This window comes from Ambystoma mexicanum, chromosome 13, assembly GCF_040938575.1.
Source record: "Ambystoma mexicanum isolate Mex_15411 chromosome 13, UKY_AmexF1_1, whole genome shotgun sequence".
NCBI classification, from domain to species: domain Eukaryota; kingdom Metazoa; phylum Chordata; class Amphibia; order Caudata; family Ambystomatidae; genus Ambystoma; species Ambystoma mexicanum.
In genome coordinates, this window is record NC_090938.1 from 691200964 (window position 1) to 691219025 (window position 18062).

At 50.9% G+C, this 18062-nt stretch overlaps 1 protein-coding gene across 1 annotated transcript in view; it reads right to left on the reverse strand.

The window, feature by feature from the left end:
* IKZF3 (IKAROS family zinc finger 3) overlaps positions 1 to 10440 on the reverse strand; it is a 571204-nt gene extending 560764 nt beyond the window's left edge. The window contains exon 1 of the mRNA XM_069634764.1: positions 10330 to 10440. The gene's annotated coding sequence lies outside the window, so the exon portion shown is untranslated. The remainder of the gene's footprint in view (positions 1 to 10329) is intronic.
* Between the last annotated feature and the right edge of the window lie 7622 nt (positions 10441 to 18062).

Consider the following 18062-nt stretch of genomic DNA (forward strand, 5'->3'; position numbering starts at 1 on the left):
TATCTTTTTCAAACTCGCACGCTCGCTCTTAACAGATGAATCCGACCTCACACGCGCCCTATCCGAACACGCACAAGCATTGAAGAAAAACATGCAGAAATGAGATGAATCCAAGCTCACACGCGCCTCATCAGAACACCACACACGTTGTAGAAAACACGTAGCTGCAAAGACCGCTCACACGCGCTGTAAATAACACATAGCTGCGAAGAGCATGCACACGTGTTGTAGAAAACATGTAGCTGCGAAGACCACGCACACGCATTGTATAAAACACGTTTCAGCGAAGACCGCACACGTGCACTGTAGATAACATGTAGCTGCGAAGACCACGCACATGCGCTGTAGATAACACACAGCTGAGAAGACTGCGCAGACGTGTTGCATGAAGCACGTATCAGTGTATATTTTTCAAACTCGTACACGTGCTCTAAACAGATAAATCCGAGCACACACATGCCTCATCCGAATACGTACACGATTGAAGAAAAACACGCAGAAATCATGACCGCGCACAGGCATTAACGGAAAACATGTAGCAGTGAAAACTGCACACACGCGCTGTGGAAAACACGTAGCTGCAAAGACCACGCACACACGTTGTGGAAAACACATAGCTGCGAAGACCGCGCACACGTGTTGTGAAGTGAAGAGGGGCCCTGTATGGAACCCCGCCTTCCCTTTCCATGGTGGCCATCTTGGTAAAGGATTTTCCTTCCTACACCGGGACGCTGCAGGCGTACCGGTGAGGGAAGAAACTTTTTTTTTTTAGCACCCCGGGTTCCTGCTTTGGGAACCTAGGGTGCTAATAGCCTTCATCCATTTAAAAGGACGTTATGGTTAAGTTGCACTAATAAAAACCTATGAAATTTAGTAAAAATCTTTGTTAAAGGGACATTATGGTTAAGTTGCGCTACTAAAAACCTATGAAATTCAGTAAAAAAAACTTTGTTAAAGGGATGTTATGGTTGAGTTGCGCTACTAAAAACCTATGAAATTCAGTAAAAAAACCTTGTTAAAGGGACGTTATGGATCCAAGTAAACCCGAAAAACCCATGAAATTCGCCAGTTATGGTAAGCTAAGCAACCATAACTCGCGCTACCACCGTGCACTGCTAAGACTAACACCCAGGACATTAAAGATGACATCACAAATATCATTGATGACATGAAATTCATGTCCTCCTCTGTGTGCCTCCTCCCCCAAACTTATCCTCCTCAGGGACTTTAACATCCATCTCGACTCTCCTGATGCAGCTACTGTTCTCTTTTGCAACCTCTGCGACACTCTTTCCCTCTCTATCCTTCCCTCTGGTCCTACCCACTCTGCTGGACACACTCTGGATGCTCCCATCTCAACAGACATCCCACTCTCCCAGCCTCTTACTACACCTCTCGCCTGGTATAACCACTCCTTCCTCTCTCACCACCTTGACCTCCCCATCCGCTAACAATGCCTCTACCTGCCCTACCAGACTCCTTCTCTGTCATTCGACCAATGAAGCATGTGTCGCTGCATTTGCCTCTTTCTTCATCCATCCTCTTCCCCCTTCATTTGACTATCTCTCTAACACCCTGGACATCTTTGCCCGGGTCATGAGGATCTGCATGAAACCTGCCTCCAAATGCAACTCTTGGCATGACTCTGACTTGGCAGCACTGAAACGCAAGTGCAAAGCTGCAGAGAGGAATTGGCAGGCATCTGGCTCATCCTCTGACAAACTGGCCTGCCGCCTACTCCAAAGGCAATATCATTTCACCATCTGCTCCAAAAAGAGGGCTCACGTCCAGGCCTGCATCGCTGAAGCCTCCAATAACATGGCTGAACTTTTTAAACTCTGCAAGGGACTTACCAATTCCACCGCAGTCTCCTCCTCTGCTCCTCCCTCCCAGGCCCTCTGCTCTGCACTGACCACCCACTTCTCCAAAACTCTGGACATTATGTCCTCTTCGGTCTTCTGCTACGCCTGCACCTCCCCATTATCTTGCCTCCCTTGGCCCTCCTCTTCACCCAGCCCATACTCTCCTCCTCATCTCTCTTTGCACCAGATGAGATCTCTAGAGCTGTCCACTCTATGAAAGTCTCCTCTAAACCGGTTCTCCCGTGCTCCTCCAGAACCATCAAGGACGCATTCGTCCCTCTCGCCCCAGCCTTGGCTGACCTCTGCAACCACTCATTTGCCACTGGCTCCTTCCCACAACCCCTCAATCAATCTCTGGTGCAACCTTTCGTAAAAAAGCCATCTGCTGACCCTTCATGCCTGGCTAACTATCCCCTATCTCTAACACCCCTTTTTTGGGCCTACTCATGGAGAAGCTAGTAATCCCCCAACTGACCCTCCACACCGAAGTGGCCGGCAACCTCCACGACCACCAGTGCGGCTTCAGGGCATCCAGAGGCACAGAAACTGCTCTCCTTAACATCCATGAAGACCTTCTCTCTAATCTGGACTCAAACATTCTCTCTGTTCTGATTCTCCTAGATCTTTCTTCTGCCTTTGACACAATCAACCACTCCATCCTCATAAACCGTCTGCATGATACCCTAGGCATCACAGACAGCGCACTGGCATGGCTTACCTCCTTCCTTTCAAACAGACCATCCCAAGTGCAAAGGGGTCCTTTTCTCTCCTCCACCTCACTCTACCTGTGGCATCCCTCAAGGCTGTACCCTATCCCCATGGCTCTTCAAGATCTACACGGCCTCTCTGTCCCACCTGATCTCCACCTTCTCCCCTCATTTCCAGTGTTATGCAGACGATACACAGCTCTCTTTCAAGCTGCCACCCTCTACCTCCTCCCTCTCCCCCCTTATACCTGGCTGCCTGACTTCTATTCAGCCATGGTGCTCTGCCAATGATCTCTGCCCTAATGCCAGTAAGAGCGATTCTTCTCATTGGAACATCTGCTCCTTGTTTCCCTCCCACTCTCTGGCCAGCCTCCTTGGGTCCCCTCCCCTCACCCACTTGTGAGGCAAACAACCTTGGGATCATCTTGGACTCCTCTCTCTCTTTCTTTCCAAACATCACGGACCTTGCCAAGAAGCCCAACTTTTAGCTGCACCTCCTCAGGGCCATTCTACTGTTCCTCACCTTCCCCCAGAAGCTTGATGTCACCAGTGCCCTGGTTTTCTCTAGGCTGGACTACTGCAACAGCCTCTTCCTCAATCTGCCTCTTTCGTCCCTTCGCCACCTTCAACTAATCCAGGATAGGACTGCAAGACTTATCATTGGCCTCAAGCCAAGGGACCACATCTCTCCAGCCCAAAAATCTCTCCACTGGATCCTGGTGACCGCAAGGATCAAATTCAAAACACTATGCATCACCCACAAGGCTGTCTGGGGCCTGGCACCTCTCTACATCCAGTTCTACCTCCCTAAATACCTCTCGACCAGAGTCCTTCAGTCCTCTGGCTGCAACTCTCTGCAGGACAAACGCTTCTGCAAACAGAGAGTGGGAGGTAGATGCCTTTCCTCGGCTGCGTCCACCCTCTGGAACGGCCTCCCTGCCCCCCTCAAACTTGAGCCGGATCTTCTTAAGTTCCAGAAACTTCTCAAGACTTTCCTTTTCTCCTCTTCCTTCCCTCTCCCCCTCCTGTGCTAACTCTCCTCCTGCTGCTGTGACTAAGGGCCCCCTAAGAGTCATAGAGTGGCCAGACCACCCCCTATGAGTCACCCAACATCCCTTGCCTGCCCTTGCCCTCGGGCTCCCTTTCCCGGACTAGCCCAACCTGGTCCTCCCTGTCCAGCGCACTCATCCTCCCTCCCCCCCTCTTTCCCTGGCACTTGCCACCTTGCCACCTTGGCCCACCCAGCACTTCTCTGCCCCCGCCCTTGAGTGCACCCCACTCCTGCACTTCTCCTTCTTCCCCTTCCCCCGCTGCACTTATCACCTTGTCATGCACTTGCAAGGTAGGATTGTCTCAAGGCAGATATAACTGTTTTTTGTTGCTCTACTTTTGTGGTTCCCATGTCCCCCCCCACCCCCCCACCTTGTCTTGTGGCACCTGCAAACACTTGTGTATAGGCACCATACAAATGTCCAATACATTAAATAAATAAACCAAATATGAAAGGACTAAACCAATAGATGGCTAAATGCAACAGATATGATCCAAAATATGTCTGCAAAGGAGATAATTAACCTAAAAACTGAGACATGTCTATCATTTCCTAACAGAGTCTCTGCGGTACAATCAATCGTCATCTCACGGCTGGACTACCGCAACCCCCTATACCTCGGAATCCATGCCTACCAAATGAACAAACTTCAAAGAGCACAAAACGCAGCGGCCAAAGTGTTACTTGCGCTTGGTCCAAGAGACCACGTATCCCCAGCCCTCAAGACACTGCACTGGCTTCCAGTAGCCCGTAGGGTAGCTTTCAAAACCTTATGCCTCACCCATCGAGCAGTACATAAAACTGGACCGCAATATCTTCAAGAAAAACTAATAGCTTGTCACCCCACTCGCACCCTCAGATCAAGCACAGCCGGGCCTCCTAGTAATTCCTAAGACTAACTCAGTCAGGTTAGGCGGAGCATCATTCTCAGCCCTAGCCCCAACCCTGTGGAACTCTCTCCCACCCCACATCAGGCTAACCGAGGAGCTAACAGCTTTCCGCAAACTACTGAAAACCTGGCTCTTTCCCTAAACCAACCGGTTCCGTGCTAGCATCATCAAAATAACACCGACCCAGCGAAGCACCTAAAGCAATACCAAAAGCAAAAAAAAAAAAAAACGGATTGTATCAAATGTTCACAAAAGAAATTAAAACGAGTAATGTAGATCTAAACAGTGAAGTCAATAACACGAATTGATCACTGGACAAAAGAAAAATAGAGCGTGGGCGAGCTTGGAAAGCCGATGAGTGTGGTGAACGGATGAGTGAGAAGGGCGAATGAATAAAGATGATTCTAGACAAGTATAAATGAATGTGGAGGATGAAAGCGGTTGACAAGTGCGTCTGGAAGACGGTTGGGTCTGGAGACCCGATGAATAATACGAGCAAAATCAATGGGGGTGACGGATGAGTGTGTAAACCAATTGACTGTAGAAAGCGGTCCGAGTATGGAGAGCGGCTATGTGTAGAAACTGGAGGAAGATGGAGAATGGAAGAGCATGCAGAGCGAAGGAGCCTGTTGAGCGAAGAGAGCATACAGAGCAGAAGAACGTGGAGAGCAGATGCGCGTAATGAGTAGAGAAAAGTATCAGTGACTGAATGGGGGAGCGACTGGGTGTGGAGAGCGGAAGAATGTGGAAAACGGAGGAATGTGGAGGGTGAGAGGCCGGAAGTGGGAGACCGACTGAGTACCGACGAGTGGAATGCGCGTGGAAGATGAACGCTGCTGACAGATGATTATGGAGAGCCGATGACTGTGGAAGGCGGATGACTGTGGAGGGCGGATGACTGTGGAGAGCGAATGACTGCGGAGGGCGGATGATGGCGGAGGGCGGATTTACTGCTGAGGGCGGATTTACTGCTGAGTGCGGATGATTGCGGAGGGCGGATGACCGTGGAGGGCGGATGACCGTGGAAGGCGGATGACTGTGGAGGGCGGATGACTGTGGAGGGCGGATGACTGTGGAGGGCGGATGACTGTGGGGGGCGGATGACTGTGGGGGGCGGATGACTGTGAAGGGCGGATGACTGTAGAGGGCGGATGACTGTGGAGAGCGGATGACTGGGCAGGGCGGATGACTGGGCAGGGCGGTTGACTGTGGAGGGTGTATGCCTGTGGAGGGTGTATGCCTGTGGAAGATGACTGTGGAGCGCGGATTACTGGGGAGGGCGGATGACTGTGGAGGGCGGACGACTGGGCAGGGCGGATGAATGTGGAAGGTGGATGCCTGTGGTAGATGACTGTGGAGGGCGGATGTCTGTGGAGAGCGGATGTCTGTGGAGAGCGGATGTCTGTGGGGAGCGGATGACGGTGGAGGGCGGATGACGGCGGAGGGCGGATGACGGTGGAGGGCGGATGACGGTGGAGGGCGGATGACGGTGGAGGGCGGATGACGGTAGAGGGCGGATGACTGTGGAGGGCAGATGACCGTGGAAGGCAGATAACTATGGAGGGCAGACGACTGTGGAAGGCGAATGCCTGTGGAAGATGGGTGTGGATGGCGGAAGACTGTGGATGGCGGATGCCTGTGGAAGATGAGTGTGGAGGGCGGATGCCTGTGGAAGATGAGTGTGGAAGGTGGATGACCGTGGAGCGCGGATGACCGTGGAAGGCGGATGACTGTGGAGGGCGGATGACTGTGGAGGGCGGATAACTGTGGAGGGCGGATGACTGTGGAGGGCGGATAACTGTGGAGGGCGGATGACTGTGGAGGGCGGATGCCTTTGGAAGATGAGTGTGGATGGCGGATGACCGTGGAAGACGGATGACTATGGAGGGCGGATGACTGTAGAGGGCGGATGACTGTAGAGGGCGGATGACTGCGGAGGGCGGATGATTGCGGAAGGCGGATGATTGCGGAGGGCGGATGATTGCGGAGGGCGGATGATTGCAGAGGGCTGATGACTGTGGAGGGCGGATGACTGTGGAGGGCGGTGAGCGTACAGAGCGAACGAATATGAAGAGCCAATAAATGTGGTGGACAGATGAATGTGGAGAACACACGAGTGTAGAATGCGGCTGAATGAATATGGAGAGCACATGAATGTAGAAAACGGTTGAGTGTAATGAGGGGAAGAACATGGACCGCGGAGGAGCTTAGGGAACGGCTGAGTACAGCTATCGGCTGAATCTGACGAGCGACGGAATGTAGCGAGCGGCTGAGTATCGCAAGCAGCTGAGTATGTCGAGCGACCGAGTGTAGTAAGCGGCTGAGTATGGCGAGAGAACGGGTATGCGTTGAACGAACGAGAAATAAGAGCGAGAAAACGAGTGTACACAAAACAGTTAAGTACATTGTACGGAAGAGTGAACGGAGCTGATGAATGCAGAACTGACAAGTGACGGATGAGCATCTGATGCGAATGAGTGCGTAACAGATGAGCCTGGGGAGCGGGTGAACGCACGAAACAAATGAATGAATGGACCAGAGCGCATGATTATGCTAGATGGAGGAGTACGCTATACGGAAGAATTCGCTGACCCGATGAATAGTGCATAAGAGCAGATGAGAAACAAAACACATCGCACGGTCCGGACCGGACCCCCCTGAATTGCGTAATGTGCAGACTCTTATGTGGAACGCAAGGAACCGTTGTAAGAGCATACTTCATTTCACACCCCACGCTTACTCTCTCCTTACACCACCACTCAAGTAGAACACAGAGATACTATGACACCATTCGGTATATCTGTTCTCATATCAACATCCGCCGCTCACTCCCCATCACTCTAAGTAAACATTGCTGGTTTCTCACCCCCAGCCAAGCGTTCTCGTCAGGCCTAACGCTGCCTTACTCGGACTGGATAACTCCTGCCAGACCGAACACATACTCCTGATTCCTCAACCACCACACCTATCGCTAGGAAGCAGCTACCACAGAAATTCCGTACCAGCTGCACACATACCTGGTGCGCACACGCACCTTTGACCCTCTCTAATCTCTCCACTGACCCGAACCTCGGTTCCCAAGGGCGTTCAACCTACCAGCGCCTTCAGACCATACCAATGGTATATAAGGCGCTATATAAATGCAAAATAACAATAACAATAACAATAACATGTCCTTCATATTTCGAACTGGGATACAACTACCGCATATATGCTTGATACAGTCTAGTACATTAAATTGGTCAAATAAGAAAATCCCCCAAAAAATAAATATATAAAAGAAATTTCCATGAAGTTACTCAAAATGACAGGGGTACCTGGTCTACAGTTAGATCCAGTGCCAGATACATACAGGAGGAATTGGAGTACAGGGATCACGCCAGGATGCATGATTGGGTGTAGGACGAGATCTAGTGTGGAAGGCGGGTTGGGGTATCTTCAGAGTAATCCAGTAAAATTCTAATGTGCACATTGTGATCCACTACCAAACTGGGGTGAGTAGTGTATGGTGCAATACAGTAATGGATACAGCGGTATGGGCTGTTCATTGTAATTCAGTGGCAGATCTGGGGTGTCAGGGGGGAAAGAGTATGATAATTGGGCATGGGTGGGTGCAATTTGATCCGAGACCTGATTCTAGGTGGTGGTCACACACCATGATCCAGGATCAAGGTGCAATGTAATCCTTGGCCAGATCCAGAACTCTCAAGTTTCTCCTTGCCATGAGCGAGAAAGCCAGTCAGCCCTGTTTTTTTTCTTCTTTGAACTTTGGGACATGGCCTGGTGAAACTAGAGAGCTCTGAAGATCTTCAGAGCGGGAGATACAATGAGCAAGCCAGTACCAGACGGTGTGCAGTCATAATGTCGACATCAATAATGTCGACAGTCAAAATGTCGACAAATTAATGTCGAAAAACAATAATGTCGACAAACAAAAATGTCGACATTTTTCGATATTTTTTCGAAATTTAATTTAGTGTATGCATAAATAAATAAATAAATATATATATGATGTGTTGAGTATGAGGGGTGGTTGGGGGGGTGTGGGGGGGTGGCAGGGGGGTGTTGGGTGAGGGGGGGTTGGGGGGGGACCCCCCCCATAGTAAATACAATTTTTATTTATTTAATTATTGAATGAATAAATAAATAAATAATTGGTATGTGTTGAGTATGAGGGGTGAAAGGGTGGTTGGGGGGGTGTGGGGGGTGGCAGGGGGGTGTTGGGTGAGGGGGGGTTGGGGGGGACCCCCCCCATAGTAAATACAATTTTTATTTATTTAATTATTGAATAAATAAATAAATAAATAAATAATTGGTATGTGTTGAGTATGAGGGGTGAAAGGGTGGTTGGGGGGTGTGGGGGGTGGCAGGGGGGTGTTGGGTGAGGTGTTGATAGTTTTAAGGGTTTATAGTCATAATGTCAAAAAAAAAAGTCGACATTTTTTTTTCGAAAAAATGACTTTTTACATTATAAGTATAGGATGTTGACATTATTATTTTCGACATTTTTTTTTCGACATTTTTGTCGACATTTTTTTTTCGACATTATGACTATAAACCGTACCAGACACATGTGTTGTGGTGCACAGTTTATCCAGTAGTAGATGCAGCTGTTAGGGGAGTGCAAGGACCAGACCAGGGTGCCCGATTGGGGCACAATCTAGATCTGGTAAGCAGTATGATACAGTAATAGATACCGGAGCATACAATATAATTTATTACCAGATAAAGGAGGTAGAGGGTAATCGTACCAAATCTGGAACAGTTAGGGCAGTGTGATTCAATGACAGATCTATTGGGTATGTGGGCTCGATGTGATCCTAAATCGAGAGGGGGTGGGGGTTATGATGGGGGAAAGCCAACAGGACCATATCTATCATCATTCTAGCACCCATGTCCACGATAACCACCCTTTTTACATCACTGCCATGTTCTCTCCTTTCCCTCGTGGGTAAGATGTGAAGTAAACAAATATGTAACAAAAAAAATAATATCCCAGTTAAAGACTGCGCTGTACATGGAGCCAAGTTAGCTTCTTAATGAAAAGATGTGTGAGACGGATTAAAACACAAACGATTCAGCAATAAAAATGCACTTGTATTAAGATGTTGCTTGAATAAAATGGTAACTTCAGCTGCCTGAGAATAAGAAGCTAACTTCCGCGAAATGCGCTGTATCCTGTCCCTCAGACCAGCGAAAGCGAGAGGGCAGTCGAAAAACGTTCATCGGGTGCTTTAAGTGAGGTGCTTAGAAACGTCCCGACAGCCTGTTTGCCACTGAAACGCATGTGTTCTTTTTGTATCAGTCTGACAAGAAACTCCTCCCTCGGTACAGACATAGCTCTCAACTCACACGCTTTTGGCGGGTGGTACCCGCCTTGTAAACAGCTGACTCACCCGCCAAGCCACCTTCACGCCCATTTGTTTCAATGGGCCTCTCACCCGCCAAAAATAAAATCGGGTGTTTTCACCCGCCTTTGCAACATAAATGGTTGAGAGCTATGCGTGACAGACACTTTGCGCAGCAGTTTAATAGTTTAAAACACTGTCTGGAGTCGACTCGTGGGCTGAGAAAGGGCTATACAGTATAGCCTTCTCCTAGCCCACGAGTAGCCTAGACTTTAAAAGGGAGTCAAAACAGTGGGCTCCATTCGACCGTTGGCGCCACGTTCCCCATTGAAGCGCGCGCTCAACTGCCGCTCGTTTAAGAGCGCGCTCAGCTCCACCGTTGCCTAGACGATCTTGAGTAAGGCGCGTCCTGGGCACCTGTCTCTTGCGGGCACGCGCACACTTCACCTGAAGTTCTGGGGCCGCACTCACCTGCAGTCCGGGCACGAGCTCCAGATGCTTCCAGCTTCGCTCAAGACTCCCCGGCGCGCGGTGCACACACAGGAAACGCGGGGGCGGGACTGTTTCGCTGCAACTGCGCCCCCATCCGCGGCGACATGACGTCAGACCCCTTGTGGTTACAAGTAGTTTCAACCGTGACTTAGATATGGGTGCACCTGCACAAAAGCACAGCATGTGCCGTAGCGCACCCCACTGGCATGTCGACTTCCAGGCAACAGCACGCAGGCACTGGACGCAGCACATCTCCATAGGTTAAGGGAGCAGCCATACTACTTGTCACATTAGTCCTCAATTCACACGGCTTTGGTGGGTGTCACGCCCGCCTTGCAATCAGCGGACTCTTCCGCCAAGCCTTTTGTACGCCCTTTCACTTCGGTGGGCTCTTACCCAACCCCGTCAAAAAATCCGGTGTTTTCACCCGCCCTTTGAAAACAAAAAGTTGAGAATTATGTGACAGCCTGGTGAGTGTCCAGGCAGGGTGAAGTCAAATGTTTGGGAGGGTAACTCTATTGATGTGTATTTTAGCGTGATGATTAAGATGATCCTTTTGAAGTTTACAGACGTCACATTGCATTTTGTGAGGCTGTTAATTCAAGGTGGGTGACAGCCTTCAGGTGAGGGTAAGTCGGGAGTACTCTGGCAATATCTCAGAACAGGCCGCTGAACAGAAAACATCACTTCCTGTAGCATAATGTAGGTAACTCATAATAAAATGTAAGGGTCGCTTTGCCACAAGCATACAATGAAATAAGTAAACCTCTGCACTATGTTGATGTACAATAAAATTAAACACAACACTAATATATGTGCACAAAAAGGTCTGGGTGGGACCAGACTGATATGCAAATGGGTATTTCTTCTCTGTCAAGGGGGCAGTGAGCTAAAACGTGGTTGTAGACCTTCATGAATGAAAGACATTCCATAGAACTAGGTACTTGACCCATGTTAATATCAGCAGAGGGGCTCCCACACTCTTGTTTAATTTGCAAAACTTGGGGTTTCACACTAAGTAAACCAGAGCAATCTAGGCGTGGCCCCCTTGCTCATTGTGCTTCAGAGAGGCTCAGCTTCACCTCACTGAGGAGCCTCAACAAAGCCGAAACACAATGGTGATGGTACTCTTGTTTAGAGGAGAGTTGCCTAGCACTTTAGTGCTGGAGTGCCCTTGTTGGTGGGACCAGACTGATATACACATGGCTATGTCTTCACTGTGAAGGGTGCAGTGAGCTAAAATGTGGTTGTACACCCTCCTCAGCGCAAGAAATGCCATAGGGTATTTGTCCCATGTTCGTTTTCAGTAGAGGGACTCCCATGCTCTTGTTGAATTTGTGACACTCATAAGAGAAAAACATATTATTTATTTTTATTAAATGTAAGTAGAAAGGTCATTGGAAATGGGATTTATGGAAATATACACAAGGTGATGTGCCCTGTAAGTGTTCTAACTGGAATGTATATAACCGGTTTCCTTTAAAAAAGACTTTGTTCCTCTAGGGACAAACACATATACAAAGTCACCATTTTAAAAATGGCACCTACTTACCTTATTGGTCACTTCTCATATTAGCTGACGTTTCTGTCCCAGCTGGGGGACACATCTTTTCGTGAGGTGAGTTATTTCTAATGCTGTCACCCTTTCGGGGGCAGTGCCTGAAGGCGCTGCACTGTGTTGTGTGCTTAGTGATTTCTCACAAGTCTGGAAAAGTTTTTATTTTTTTAGTATCAAGGATAGAAAAGGGGACCCTGCCTTGCCCTGCCTCAGCTCACAAACTTCCACCTTCGAATCCCTGTCAGGTTGTCTCATGGCGCAGGACTGTGACACCACTAGGTTCCATGGCTCATGCACCACATACATGTATCAGACTACAACACAATCTTTCCCATAACATTTTAAATGGTGAAACCCATGTGCAGAACAATAATTAAACCATAGCTAACACACTATGCAATGCATACAAATCTAAACTAAAGGAATTAAAACTACAATACTAACATTGCTAAAACTATATCACACTAAAAGAAACTAAAACTACATTGCTAAACTACGTTGCAATAGTATACATATAATCTACTATTTTGAACTGTGAGATGGTTTAACAATCTAGGTAGATCATCATGTAATGGCGAAATCATGGAATTTGTCAGGCATTCTCCTGTTGCGCTTAATTCTCTTCCCATCTTCCTTTTCTCTACCATCTCTGTCAGTAAACCTAACATCGCTAGATTATTTATCTTTAGGTGTCTCATCTGCAACACTGCTTGCAGACTCACACGGTGCATCTGATGATAATGTGTTGCAAGGTAAACTAAAAGACTCATTGGATGGCACATTCCATCCATCACCCCAAATCGCCCATCTCTGATCTTCTATTTCTCTACACACTGCTAATCCTTTGCTTTTCTTTACTCTATTAAAATTCCGCGTGAGTCCATCTTGTACTCTTACTGCATCAGTAAATACTTCTGTGATTTGTTTTGGCTCAGTAAACTTAGCTTGGACTCTCCCATAAATCTGGGTTAACCCTTTTTTATTCTGACCCGACCCCCTGGCACAACATTCTTGGTAAATGGATTTTCCTACAGTCATGGTACTTGTACTTTGCTTGGGCATCACACAACAGTTCCTTTATAGTCTGATCAGAAATCTTTACTTTACCAAACATTTATTTACCCAATTCAGATTAACAGGGTAATTCATAGATTTCAGCGCAGAGGCAGCGCATGCGAGCAGCGCAGAGAGCTAGCGTGCGCCAGCCGTGTGCGCTAAACAGCGTTCTGGTGCACCGCGTATTCATGCAATATCAAAGCCATTTTGAGCTCTGGCGCAGAGAACATCCCGCAGCGCCAGTTACGCCCCCAAGAACGCCCCTTGCGCAAGGATAAGGCATTGAAATCCCCAATGCAGTGCAATTGGCCGCGCTAACCCTGCACCAGTTCACAGGACCGGGACAGTGCATTTGGGGGGTGCGCGATAGGCTTTGTGCGAGCGGGGTACGTGTATTCCGAGGGGTGCGCGGGGAGACTCACACGCGATAGGCCTTGTGCTAGCGGGGTACATGTATTTTGGGCATGCGTGTGAAGTATCACACGTGATAGGGCTTGGGCTAGCGGGGTACGTGTATTCTGAGCAGTGCGCGGGGAGAATCACATGCGAAAGGCCTTGTGCGAGCGGGGTACGTGTATTCCGAGGGGTGCATGGGGAGAATCACATGCAATAGGCCTTGTGCTAGCGGGGTACGTGTATTTCGGGGGTGCACATGAAGTAACACACGCGATAGGGCTTGGGCTAGCAGGGTACGTGTATTCCGAGGGGTGCGCGGGGAGAATCACACGCGATAGGCCTTGGGGAGCGGGGTACGTGTGTTCCGAGGGGTTCGCGGGGAGAATCACACACGATAGGCCTTGGGGAGTGGGGTACGTGTATTTCGGGGGTGCGCGTGAAGTAACACACACAATAGGGCTTGGGCTAGCGGGGTACGTGTATTCCGAGGGGTGCGCAGGGAGAATCACAAGCGATAGGCCTTGGGAATGGGGTATGTGTATTCCGAGGGGTCAGCGGGGAGAATCACACGCGATAGGCCTTAGGGAGGAGCGGGGTACGTGTATTTCGAGGGGTGCGTGGGAGAATCACACGCGATAGGCCTTGGGGAGCGGGTTATGTGTATTTTGGGGGTGCGCATGAAGTAACACACGCGATAGGCTTTGTGCGAGCGGGGTACGTGTATTCCGAGGGGTGCGCTGGGGGACTCACACGCGATAGGCCTTGTGCTAGCGGGGTACATGTATTTTGGGCATGCGTGTGAAGTATTCCGAGGCGTGCGCGGGGAGAATCACACGCGATAGGCCTTGGGGAGCGGGGTACGTGTATTTGGAGGAGTGCGCGGGAGAATCCCACGCAATAGGCCTTGGGGAGCGGGTTACGTGTATTTTGGGGGTGCGCGTGAAGTAACACATGCGAAAAGTCTTGGGGAGCGGGGTACGTGTATTCCGAGGGGTGCGCAGGGAGAATCACACGCGATAGGGCTTGGGGAGCGGGGTACGTGTATTCCGAGGGGTGCGCGGGGAGAATCACATGCGATATGCCTTGGGGAGCGGGGTACGTGTATTCCGAGGGGTGCGTGGGGAGAATCACACACGTTTTCGCTGCCACGGGAGGGGTACGTGTACTCCTGGTGTGCCCCAACGCGAATTGGCAGTGTGTGTCCTCCCAGGTGTGCCCTCTCACCCCTCCCCAGGCCCTGCAGACAGCCCACAACACAGGGGACTACCCTGCACCCCTGACCATGCCCCGCAGGCAGCCCATCCACCCTGGCCATGCCCCCCAGCCACCCCACATGTCACCAGGCACAAGTGAGCACCGACACATGTCCCCCTGCACCCCACCCACCCAGCAGTGACAGGCACCTGCCAGCAGGCCCTGACTCATGTCCCCCTGCACCCCCACTCACCCAGCAGTGACAGGCACCTGCCAGCAGACCCTGACTCATGTCCCCCCACCCACTCACCGACCCAGCAGTGGCAGGCACCTGTCAGCAGGCCCCGACTCATGTCCCCCCACCCACCCACCCAGCAGTGACAGGCACCTGCCAGCAGGCCCCGACTCATGTCCCCCCACCCACTCACCCACCCAGCAGTGACAGGCACCTGCCAGCAGGCCCTGGCTCATGCCTCCCTGCACCCCCACCCACCCAACAGTGACAGGCACCTGCCAGCAGGCCCCGACTCATGTCCCCCCAACACCTCATGACGATCCACACTCATGGGCCTTATGGCCACCCAAATCACACCCCACGCCACCCCAGTCCAAACACACAACCAGGTATTACATCCACCCCACAATTAAATCCCCATCACATGATACATCCCAAATGGCAAGTATGCACATCAACATATTTCCGTCACACCCACACAATGGGTGCAGGTGATTGAGAAAACACACATTGTGACATGCATGAAACCAAAGAGAAAATACCACACATTGAAGTAGGAAATAAAAATGCATTAAACACAAAAGCAAGGGAATGAAATGAAACACACAAAAATGGAAATAAATAATGAAAACCTGCATGTCCAAAATATAAACCAAAATGCATGATAGCAAAATCCAAATCAATCCAAAAGCACATGTCCAAAGTGTCAGTCTGGCAAAACAAATCCAAAGTGCAAAAACAAGAAAAAACCATTGATCCATGGAAAAAAAGAAATAAGAAGCCAAATCCATTGTCGAACTATTTACCAAGTAAAAATCCAGGGTCCATGTGCCCAATCATTGAAATGAAACCTATAAATAAAACCCCTACCTACCACAAAAACGTGGGGCATTGTCCAAGCTCCCCAAAATAAATAAAAACAGAAAGGAAACCTAACACTAACTAACTATATACAATGGCGGCGGGCAAGTCCTACGGCTCACTCTGTGATGTTCCGGACCATGGCATCATCGAACTCCATGTCGATGTCTCGGAGGCGGGCCTCTGTCCTGGCCCCGAGGTCTCACAGGGATGCAGTCATGGCCTGTTCCAACTCCCTGCGAGTTGCCTCGAGGCACTCAGCCCGCCTCAGCGCATGGACAACTCCGCCCTGACCATGGTGAGCCGCGCCTCTTCCGCCCGCCGCCGCTCCACATCTATCTGCTGGCCCAACCGCTGCCACACGGAACACACTCCCATTCCAGGGTCCTCCTGCCCTCTGGCCGATGCCTGCCCCTCTGATGTTGATGGTCGCGAGCCATCATTGCTCCCACCTTGAGCCTGCTGCTGCTGTCCATGTGCCCTGCCCGATGAAGCCGGCACATCCTCCATCTGCTGGTCTCCAGTTGGTGGGCTGTCCACCCCTGCTGGACCTCCGACTCCCGACTGTGGCAGGGATGGGAGCTCCACCAAGCTGGCTGCGTTGGTCGGGCCAGGTCCACAGGGGGCCCTGGTGGAATCTGGGCCGGAAGACGGCAGGGAGAACGACTGGCGCATAGTCTCCACAGAGGAGTAGAGGGCCGCCAGAGTGCTTGACACATGTAGGAACCCTCCGACCAGGGCCCCTCCCAACTGTGCCACGTTCCCACGCAGCTCTTCGTGATGGCGTGCGTGGTACCCCCAGGAAGCAGGCACGTCAACACGAATGACACGCGTGTGCAACACGACACCAATCAGGACGGAACCCACACGGTCAGGGGTAATGGAGTTCCAGATGACGTAGGCCTCCCCCTACCTGCGGACGAGCCTGGGACGGGGCATCCCAAGTGGTGCATGGTGGTGCAGTCACAGGGTCAGGGACAGTGACATGCACAGGCCCCTCCGCGGCAACCTGTGCTGCCTCCTGCCCATGGCCCTGGACGGCACCACTTGCACCAGTGGTATTACCCCCACCAGGCCCCATGTGCGGCTCAGTAGCGGCCTCCTCCTCCTCTGTGGAGACCACCAACCTGGATGTCTCAGTACCGTCTTTCGCCATCGCAAGCCCATGTGGGGGTTCACCCGGCCCTTCTGCTACATCCGTAGTGGCAGACGCGGCACCAGTCCCCTCGCTCCCAGATGATGGCAATTCCTGGGAGGGTGGCTGGGCCTTGCGTCGCTGCCCGGTGGAGGCATCCCCGCCGTTTTGCTCCACAGCGCCGTCTCCACCCTCTTCTTCACTCGACGCTGTGTAGAGGGAGACATAAAACACAAGCATCTGGGTACTATACAATAGTCCCCTAGAAAGGAAGCAATAACACAGGGTCATGCATCAGGGCTTGTACACCACAGACACAGTGGATACAAGGATGACTAGACTACATAAGTGAATCAACACATCGTCACGGACATGTGTCATGCATCCATGGCGTTTCAAAATCACACACACGCTACTCAGACACACAAACATATACACCATACATGTACATGAGAGCAGCACCCATCTCTCACTCCCCATCCATGTCCAAGAACAGAGACAGGCATGCATTCATGTGTGCATTCCACATGCTGCTCCCCATGTCGCATTGGAACCCATGCACCATCCATGTGGTTCATGCATGACTGGTCTCACATGCGTTACCATGATGGCCCTGCACACACACATCCATACATGGCCTATGTCACACATACAGGCAATTAGCTGACTACCAGCATACTGCAACATGCCCTGTTTCACATAGCAATGCATGGCCACTTACCGCTCAACTCCAGACGGGTCTGCCTCTGAAGGATCTGGACGTGGAGTGCTGGGCTTATGCGTTCCAGGACCCTCATCTGGATGTTGGTCAGGCTGACCCGGCACCCCTCTGCATCCTCTGCCTTCAAGAGGCGCCGGGCCTTGTTGAGGGTCCTGGACCTGAAGTCCTCCCAGCGCTTCCGGACGTGTTTGATGTCACGGGTTGCCACCCCCTACGCGTTGATGGCAACCACTACGTCCTCCCAGATCCTCTCCCGTCCTTCCTTGTTGGTGCGCAATGGTGTGAAGAGGGCATCATAATGCCCCAGAACTTGCTCCACCAGGGTACCAACTACCTTATCGGTGAAGCTGGTAGCCCTCTGCCTCTCTGGCTGGGGGTCACCAGTGGTCTCCGATGGTGTTTGCCCCGACATGGCGACCCCCGAGGCAGGTGTAGGTGGGCAACTGGGTGCTGGGGCTGGGCTGTGGAGCGATGGTATCCCAGTCGGGAGTCTTCTGTTCCAGCAGGGGTGGACACAGCAACTGGACCCCTGCAGATGCTGATGTGCAGGCAGCAA